The following is a 10424-nucleotide window of genomic DNA, read 5'->3' on the forward strand; positions in this document are numbered from 1 at the left end:
TAATTACCAGCAAAATCCCAAACAGTAAAGTACACGAGTAAACCTTATCAGCTGTGTTACAGTCAGCATTCCTCTCCACTCTCACTTGGGTCACATCTTGAAAGATGAGCACTACTCTCACAGCCAAAGGTAGTCACAGGTATTGCCATCTCACAGGGTCTTGTGCACTGTGGAGATGTGCCTGGAGAGGGGTTCCCAGGGAGGGGACAGTACTTTGCAGCCTGGGGTTTTATTATGGTTCTAAGCTCTGTACCCATGATCTTCTGCTGTACAAGACAAATACAGATAATTTGTAATTTTCTCTAGCTCCACCATGTTTGGAACAGGAGAACTGATAAATAATATATGCCAAAGCACACTAGGTTGATATATGATCTTAAATCTTCTCACACTAGGAGTTCCAGGTGATACCCCAAAACCTCCAAAGCATTCAGATCAGTTGTGCCACAAAATGCCAAAGTCTTGCCAGCGCTGATTTTCTGAAATAGCTACGCAGCTACTAAAGCTCCACTTAGTCTACAAGGCACAAAAGATCTTCAGCGGGGCAGTATAAACCCACTGTTGTTGGTATGATTTATATTTTCCCACTCACCTGCACTGCATGAATAACATTACCACCTGGCAGAAGTTCCTGTAAACAACAAGAAAGTGGTCCTGGGCTGAGCAATTTTCTCTGGGCAACTGATTTGATTAATTTTCTGGAGAGTGCCGTCCTGCCAGCTGGCCTGGCTGGGGAAATGTTAAGAAGTTTGTTTGCCTGGTTACCTCTTCCCGGGGGCCTCGTTGGGATTATGACTAATTGAAGTTTCTAGGCTAATTTGTTTCTTAATATCCTTGTGTGAAATGGGGAGAGCTGCATTCAACTTACCATGGGCAAAAGGGGAGGAGGGTCCCCGTTTTGCAGTCTCAGAGCCGTACCGAACGGTGCTGCTGCTCCCTATTGCAGGAGGCCATCCCTCTTGCCTCCCCCCAGCACTGCCTCCAGTTAACCCAGTCCCTGACAAGAAGCACAGCTGCAAATCCATGAGCGCAGCCCTGCACACACCTTCTAATGATCCCATTTTTCCTCTGCCCAGGCTCCAGGAGTTCTTCCTGACACCGAGGGCCATAGGTGAGCAGCTCTGCACGTTGCTTTGTGAACTTCACAGGGAAAATGAACAGAATATGGAAAACGGTATATAACTGCTGGGTGAATGTAACAGAATGTTACCTCTTTGATAGGTACAGGCCCAGCCCTTCCCTTCAGGTTTTGGAGCATTCCTACAGGAGAAGTGAAACAAGGGTAGAGGCCAGTGTGGTGAGACATCACAGCACGGTGCAGCTCCGCAGGATGTGGGCTGCGTGGGTCCTGGCTCCCATCCTTCCCTCCCAGTGTCCATCCCAGCTATCCCTCTGCCAAAATGGTGCCACTTTGCAATCACTCTGAGAGCTGAACATAAGAAATGTTATAGATAAACTGTGTACTAGTTATCATCGCTGTTTTCTTTCAGATCACCTGGAAAGCAACCCTGAAGATGAGATAAATAAAAGCTTTGGTGCTGGCAAAGCCAAAGGGACACACTCATTAGAAATTTATCAAACACAGATGGGCTACCTGGGACTGGAAAATTTATGTTCTTCTGATGCTGTGGTCCAATAATTCCCTTCTTCCTGGCTCTTCTTATTGATTTTTCCACCAAAGGGGTAATTCCCACATCCCAATTAGCTCCTAACATCTGCTAGAGATGGCATTTGAACTTTCTTACCCCACCATCTATTTTGTGTTCTGCTCCAGCACCGTTGTGATACCGGAGTTGTTCTTATCTGCTCAATCTGTGTTAACCATAGCAGTCCTTTTCCTATTTCATCCTGCTCTGTCTTTTTTTAATTTGCTTAAGTTCATATGACTGTATATACAGCTGCCTCTTTACTGCTAGTCTGCAGACAGCCAGATACAGTCTGCTGTATTATATTGTATATGTTGTGATGCTTTGGGAATACCTACTCCACCCTTACATGGGATTTTTTATTAGGCCATTGATATATTTTTACAGATATAACATCCCAATACTTGTATATACTTGTATTGGGATGTCACAGTATCATCTTTCTTCCCCAAATACTTGGATGATACTCATTTTTCTTACCCAAATGTTCTGCTTCATGCTCTTTAGTCAACAAGGTTTTGATTTTTCTGAAAGTCTTCATTAAAATTTTTTGAAGGATGTAACTAAGGTCTTTATAATAATTTTCACTCAAACCAATTCCTGATGCTTCTAATAAAAGCAAGAAAAAATGGTTCTATTTGTACAGGAAAAATCCTATTTCTGCAGTTTGTTGGGAGAATAAATTGTGATTAAAAGAAACTTTCAGCTGTTATCCCTCATTTCATCCAGAATTGACGACAAATTCATTTTTTTTTAAGGTTTCCTTAATTACTGTAGAATACAGAAGGGCTAAATTCTGACTTGCACCTTCTGACTTAGGTGCTTTTCAGGGCAGCAAAAGTTTGATCTTTCCTGTGCTCGGTGCAGTCGCCCCACGAGCGGCCGGCTGGCGGCAGATGGAGGCAGGCGTGGGAGGCCCGCGGGGCACTGCGCCAGCCTCGCCTCTGGCTGGGAAGCCAGGCTGCAACCTCACAGCAACCCTGCCCGAAAGCAAAGGGACCTTCCTACAGAAACCTCATTAGCAGAAGAAGAAGAATCTTGATTCAAGCGTTTGAGTGTTTAATACTTTATTATTAATATTATTATTTCTCCTCATTTGTGTTGTGTAATGGCCATTGGATGGGTCTGGAAAGAAGCACTTTGGTTCTGCATCGTTCTGGTTCTGTTCCTGCATGGTTACGGGACCCTGCAGGAATACATTCCCCCAGTAACTGCAGTACTGCTGATACACTGAAATAACAGGAAATCTTCAAAGAGCTCTGTGAGTGAGTGGTGGAGAAAGAAATGATTTCTAGCAAGCTGTAAATGTATAAATAAGCATGAGTAGTGCAATTATTTTTTCTAAGTGGTAAGCTAGTGAATTTCATGTCTATAAGCAAGCAAAATTTCTTGATGTATCAGGATACAATAGACTGAAAATCTGTTGAGTATTAATTTGCAGTTAACATTTATTCTGTCTTCTTATCTATCAGCTAAGCAGCAGAGCCTTAGCTTATGGTCTTCATTCTGTGCTTTTCTTTAATCATATTTGTAAGAGAGCTTTCCCAATGCTAAACTCCTGATAAAATAAACAGGCTATAATGATCATCGGGTACATGTCAAACAAAAGAGATTAACTGAAGTGACCAATTAAGACTGACTACAGTTAAAAGTTCTTTTTCTTTCTATACATCTGTTTTCTACAAGATGGATTTTACCTCCTTCTCTTTACATGCTAGTCCTGCTGGAGATGCCTTGACAGCAGATGGGAACAAGTCCAAAGCCCCCAAACAGCAACCTTGCCCTTATCCCTTCTGTCCATAGGATATTTCTGGACTGCTTCTCAGTCATGTCTGGCTGAACTTGTTCCCACGCTCCTGGAGAAAGTCCAGGGCAGCCGAGAGCTCCTGAGGACAGCACTGATGGGCTGCTGCCACCTGAAGCACCCCCTGTGCCAGAGAGACAACGGTCACTCAAAAAACATCCTGTGTTCCACAACAGTTCTGCTTGACTGAAAGGCTTGACCCAAATAATGTAAGTTAACCAAACAAACAAGTGTTATAATTTTCTTGAAGTATAAAAAACAAACAAAAACAAAACAAAACAAACAAACAAACAACAACAAAAAAAAACAATTTATAAAGGAATGCAACTTTTGGATAAGTAAGCAAGGATTTCTAGTAATATTTTTGTGAGATAAACGTAATTTTGGCTGACTTTAGGGCGTTTTTTCCTAAAGCTTTATACTTCAGGACTTATCTGCATATTATCTATGAGGAAATGTTTGGGGTTGAATTACTGACCATTTCATTATTTCTTGTACTTCCCAGCAGTCAGTTATGGCTCTGGACACTGACAACAGCCAACAGCCGTCATCTGCAATTACCTGGCTGGTTAGGCCTTGTGACAAAGAATGTGTAGTGGAAACAAAAACATTACATATGTAAATAACAGAGAGTCACTAACCCTCTTTAATTTATCTGCTCTAGGAAAATGCAGTACAGGCTGCACAGCAAGATAATGCTCCCTGCGCCAGAGCAGATAGTGCTGGATGGCAACTTGTCCTTTCTGAGAGAAACAAGGAAAAACAAAAACCTAACATGTGAGTTATTTGAAAAATGTGAGTAAAATTGTCTTGATCTGAAAGGAAGTGGTGCTTTTCCAGCTTTCCCCAGTGGCATTTGGGATGCTTGCAATTCTTTTCTTCTGAGAAACCTTCAGCTTTGCCAGCTGCGACTCCATCATTACTGCACCGCCGCTGTTGTGGCACCTGCTTCCTGCACATTAGATTCTTGGCAGAAAAGGCAAAATGCTGCTATTGTCACTGGTTGGTGCTTCCTTGTATTGTCACGTCATAAGTGATCTAGAATTTTAAATTCTAGAACTGAAACACAAAAACTATGCAGTAAATGCTGTTTGTTTGTTTGTTTTTTCCCACACAAGCAGATGAAATGAAACCTGCAAGATCACTTTGTTCTGCAGGACCCACACAACTGCACAGCTTAAACACCGTCCGGGGCACAGAGCACACCTCCGTGAGCAGAGGGCAGGGGTGTCCCTCATGCCCTGGGGTGGCAGCAGTGACCAAGGGCAGGACCTGTGCTTCCCAGCCCGTTGAGGTGTTCTTCCAAGCTTCCTGTTCCACCTGCAGGCTTCCCTTGCCCCCCTTCTCTGCTGACCGCCTCCTCCAGCACCAAGCACAACCAGGGGTAGGAGCGTGCTGCTCCCAGAGGGAGGGGGGCCCCCCGAGCAGCACTGATTGCAATTCAGGAACATTTCACACAGCGCCCCAGGTTCTGCCATTTAGTGCTGAAATGCAGAGAAAGCAGGACTGAAGGTACAACACCATTTCTCGTCCTTTCACTCCCCTGTAGCCACTTACCACAATTTACTCACAATGGCACTTATTTAGTGCCATTAAAATACTTAAAATACTGTTTGTGTAAACTGGTGTCCTCAATCTCCAATTCAACTTCTAATCAACCAAATTACTGAAACAGGCAGCTCAGACTCATGCAGAAATGAATTTTCCATCCAATTTTAGCTATAAAATTGAGAGGCTATTTTCAGTCTTAATTAAAATCTATACAATAAAAGTACCCTTTTCCCACTGCAGGCAGCATCACTGTAAATAAAATAAGTGGATGCCCCTGCCTTTCCTGCACCACACTGCACAGATCGATTCACATAAGCCAACTTAAGAGTAATTTAATTCACTCATCAGAATGGGAACAACCACCTCCCTGAAGCCGATTTGCCTCCTGATTGCAGCAAGGGGGGGGTGCAGCAGCTGCCTACCAGGGCAGAGCCCCCAGTGCCCCCCACCCAGACCAGCCCCGGCCCCCAGCGGTGGGCACAGGACCCCGGAGCGTGAGCAACGCGGCTGCAGCTTACCTGCAAGGGAACAGAACCAAATCCGTAACTTGGGGGAGGGCAGGAAAACAAAGCCAGAGAGAGAGGCAGAATCAATAGCTAAATACAAAACAGGTCAGATCATTAGTTTTAATATTTTATTCATCGACAAAAGATATTGACTTTCAGGGAGCTTCATTGATGTTCTGTAATATGCATTTAAAGAGCAGATGATGCCTTATGGAAATCTTTGGAGTGCATTAAAAAAAAAGAACGAAACCACCCATGACAGAAAATCTATTTTTGCCATCATTTTTTATCTGGAGGAGCATTCCCATCAAAATATAATGCATCAAAAGGCCGATCTCCTGTCTGAGCTCACAGTTTGTATACCTACTGAGCAATTTTATAGAATAACTGCAAATAACAGATTTTTGTAGATTTATTGATCATTAAATAATTTAATCAAAAACTACATTAGTGCTACACAATTCACCTCAGGATAAAGATGATGATTTTACATTGTACAATATAGATTTTTGATAAAATCAGGAAAATGCCATTGCATATAAGAAATTTCATTCCGCATTAAACTATGTAGTAGTGATCCTGAAACACCTACACAAGGAGGACTAGCTACTTAAATAAAATTATCTTGGTGCTTTAGTGGCTGTAGAACCCAAATCCTACTTTTTTTTTTTTTTTTTTGTAGAAACAGTATGAGAATTGTAGCTAAATTGCACAGGCAGACATTTATTTCTACTTGTATGCAACCGTTACAGTTCATCACATGAAACCAGAATGTAATATAACATTCCTTCCAATATCTCTTACTGTTTGTTTTCATTTGTAACACCAAAAGTTGAGTTCCACTGTCCATCAAAACACCTTTAGGAATGCTGATTTGGAAGAAAAATTCATTTTGAATCACGTCACTAGGGAACTAATATTCAAAACACTAAATTAATATAGTGACTGTCATTAGTATAATAGCCTTACTTAACTTACTTTATAGAGGAAAGGTTAAACATTAAGAAAAAATGAATTAACATAGCGTTACCACTGGAAATTAACCATAGGATAGGTATGCTTTTATATTTGTGTAGATACAATTGTCCAAACTATTATGATTTGTCCAACTTTTTCATTGTGAATGGTCAGAATGAATAGAACAATTAAGTTCAATTTACGTTCAATCTCATTGTTCAGATCTCAGATAGTGAACTATGTTATGCATAGCTTTCTAGTTATTGGTTAAACATCAGCGTTTAACTGGCAGACTCACATCTATTGCATATGCACACACAGACATATGGAAGCGTGCAGTAAACGGACTGTGAATCAATTTAATATGGAATCGCGGTGAAACTTCTGCATATAAAGCAGAAAGCAATTATGAAACAGACAGGTGGTTTAAGAAACAAGTCAGCATTTAGAATGAATGCCCTAACTGTCCACAATGAGGAAGTGCCTAATAAAGTACAACCTTAGCAACACTGCCTGTGTATCAGGTCTTGGGCCGTCAGCTAATCCATTTCCAAAACATGTCTATCGTATATTTTCATTGAGCATTTATTATTTTTATACCCACTGAGACTACTGAGATGTAGCTGCTTCTTCAGCTCAAACTGTGTAGAGCACAATAAATCACAGACAAGAAAACCTTCCTTGGGAGAAGCACATTCCCTGGGATTTCCACAGGATACCGTGCAGCACTGTTCGCGTGCAGCAGGCTGCTGTGAGCACCCGCAGGGGGGCAGAGATAAGCGGGGCACACCTGGCAGCTGGGCAGAGCATGGTGCATCCTCCTTACAGTGCAAATGTGAGGATACGTGCCAAGGCCCACGTGGATATCAGCACTGAAAGGGATTTCTAAACTGGGCGGTGCTGCAAAAAGTGGACCTGCAGCCCTCGCCCTGGTGCTGACCTGACCTCCCCAGTATCCAGGATATTACATCAGAGGTCAGTGCAGGGCTTTTTGGAGAAAATCGTGATTTATGACTTCTCACAATGGACTAATAACAACTACAAAACCAAAATAACAGCCTGAGCCGCTCACACACAACTTGAAGTATTATCTCACTGGCCTATTGATAAAGTTCAGTGCTATGAAAATCTTAAAGATTACTTCGACTGGAAATACACTGTGCAAACAAAACCTTGGAAATTTATAATTCCACCAGTGCAGAGGACCAAGAGTTTATCACCTGGCAATTACTTGCTGAGTCCTAACTCAGGGCCTTTTGACTCTGACCAGTTATTTTGTGTCTTGATGCAACTAAAATGCACAAAGCGTCAGCTGTAAGCTTGCTTGAAGGCTATAACAACAGTGTTAGTGTCTTTCCTTTAAACGAGGGAAGATAAAGATCAGTTACAGATCACACCATTTTCCTGACAGTCAGAGATGCAAAGGGAGATGCACTGGGTCGGACGGTCTGCCTGCTGCCAGAACACGACTTTTATAAGCAGAGCGGCTCTGCACTGAGGCAAGACCAAAACCACCTCCCCAAAGCCCTGTCAGTCTCTTGCAGAGCCCCTGTGCATGGTAGAAAAGCAAACTGCCAGCCCTTGGCCCCGCAGCCAACCTTCAGCCCTTCGCCCCAGTTCCTGCAGGACAGAAAGCTGAAGCAACACGACCAGTTCTGAAGAAAAGCAAGGCTGCTCCTGGAGTCAGGGCAAGCTTCACTCAATCTCTTTTTAAAATTATTTTATTTTTTTTTTATTCCACCCCCTCAAATGCTAGCACTGACATCAGGGAATTCCTTCCTGTCTTTTAAGGAAGCTGTGGGTCTATTCCTTGGTAGTGATGTGTGAAGAAATTTGATATGAAAGGAAATCTCTAAGTTCTGACATTAACAAATAGGAAAATCAATTTCATTAATGCAGAAGTCTTTTCCCCCCTCAGTTTATCTAGGGGATAAATAAACACAGCAGAAGGGTGGTGTCTGGGGCTGCATTCATCTCCTGACCCCTATGGCAGCGCCAGCAGAGCTCTGCCATGGGTGCTAAGGGTGCACTGCGGTGAGATGCTGCAGCAATGCCCAGCCCAGCAGCCCCTTCCCTGGGGCAGGCCAGGTGATCCTCACCGTGATGCTCACATCCTGCACTAGCTGTGGCTGTTACTGCTGCTCGTCTGAGGCCTTAGGGTGACAACATGATGCCACCATCAGTGCGACACCCCTGCTGCACGCCCAAGGAGGAGGACAGCCCCTGCAAGGATGCAGCACCTAGCACACCTATCGCACGGTCACAGGAGCAGCTGGGCTTGCCTTCCTTCCCTTGCCTTCCCCAAGTCAGAAGTTTTTGCTGCACTTTTTCCCCTCTTCAAAAAAAAAAAAAAAAAAAAAAAAAAAAGGAGTAACAATAGTCCACAGCAGTAATTAAATCATGTTTCTTCCATTTCTTTTCCAAAATATACATTTTACAAATAGGGCTTGACTTTTACTTAAATCTCCTAATATATTTCAGAGGAAACTTTAATTTGTTTAATTGTCTTCTACCCTGAAGTTACTCAGTGTTGGAAAATAAATGTTAAACAAAAAAAGAACAATTTGTCTACTCTTGAGTTCCCTCTGCATGTGAACTGTTTGGCTAAACAGTGGCATAAGAAGTATGTGAGTACTTCTTTCTCCTTGTTCTGCTGATGTAGTGACAATGGGAGGATTATTTCTTAATTTCCAGTGTGGTAAGTGGGTAATTATTGTCCAATTAGACTTGCTATTAACCTCTCTGTATCTCATTTTGCTGTCCATGAAACAAAAATAACAGCACTTACCACTCTCACTGGGATATTGTGGAGATTTATTTGTTAATGTACGTACAGCACAAGGAAAATGAAAAGCAATGCATGTTGGCTAAGCAGAGTTATTAATAACAAGTCACTGTTAGCATTGTTAGCGCCGTTACAGCTTCAGAAACTTGCTGTGCAAGTTGCAGCCTGGCAATAGGGCACACCCAGAAGCAGTATGCACTAACACACCAACACCCTCAGATATCAGTAAGGAAAAAAGAAACATGACATATGAGTTAAGATAACATCAGCCACAATTTCAGCCAAATGTTTTCTGACCTCCTGGCAGCCAGCAGCGATGGACAGGGAAGGTCCCAGCTCTCTCCAGAAGAGGCACAGTGATGCCAGCCCCCCCAGCACCAGCTGGGTCCCAGTTCTGCCTCAGCCCCTGGGTTCCACAGACCAAGAACCTTTCAGGTGTTAGTATTAATTGCTGACTGCTCATGCATCACAGGTGACATTTCGTGGGAAGCCATGGAAGAGGTGCCCGCAGGCGTGTGGACCCCACCCAGGTGACCGCTCTGCTCCCCACCATGCACAGATGAGTGCCCTATGGCACTGCTGCAGCAGGGACCCCTGGCCCTGGTGTCAGAGCCAGCAAGCCCAGAGTGCCCTCAGCACCCAGAAAGCAGCACGAGATCAGGCTTGTGGCTACTCTGCACTGTAGCTAAAGGAAACTCAAAAGTAAATCCATCAGTGTTTGCCAAGAGATTGCAGCCCATCCTGCAGTCCCTGAAGGGGAAGAACTCCCAGCCCCAAAAGGCGTCTGCTGCCTCCTTGGAGCCTCCCAGCCCAGGCAGCCCCTCAGCCCAGGAAGCTGCGGCATGGGCCTAGGTTGGAGATGGTGTAGGTCAGCGATGCCATGCAGCTTGCTCTTTGCAGCATCCGAAAAACAGTTTTCTGCTATGGCAGTGAAACACCTGTGCCCAGTGCTGCCGGTCAGGCAGGGACTGACCTACTGGTGTGCTGGGCACAGCCACGGCCTCCATCACTTGTCAAGATTTCTGTGCTGCAGCACGAGCTTCAGCTGCTGTCTGAGAAACTATGACACTACATCAGTCAGGGATAATTTAATTAAAGACTATACGAGCTGATGCATGCGAACACAACAGTAACGAGCGTATTTTATCCGCTAAGGAGCAAAGACATTTTCAGAA

General features: G+C 43.6%; 1 long non-coding RNA gene across 1 annotated transcript; it reads right to left on the reverse strand.

Annotated features, from left to right (window-relative positions):
* Positions 1–2791: 2791 nt before the first annotated feature.
* LOC309883706 lies at positions 2792–4043 on the reverse strand. Its single transcript, XR_014318510.1, has 3 exons — positions 3929–4043; positions 3344–3574; positions 2792–2905 (listed from the first exon to the last, which is right to left on the reverse strand). It is a non-coding gene; the product is annotated as an uncharacterized lncRNA (long non-coding RNA).
* Positions 4044–10424: the final 6381 nt, after the last annotated feature.

Source organism: Aythya marila, assembly GCF_965140915.1.
Source record: "Aythya marila genome assembly, chromosome: 14".
In the NCBI taxonomy this organism is placed as follows: Eukaryota; Metazoa; Chordata; class Aves; order Anseriformes; family Anatidae; genus Aythya; species Aythya marila.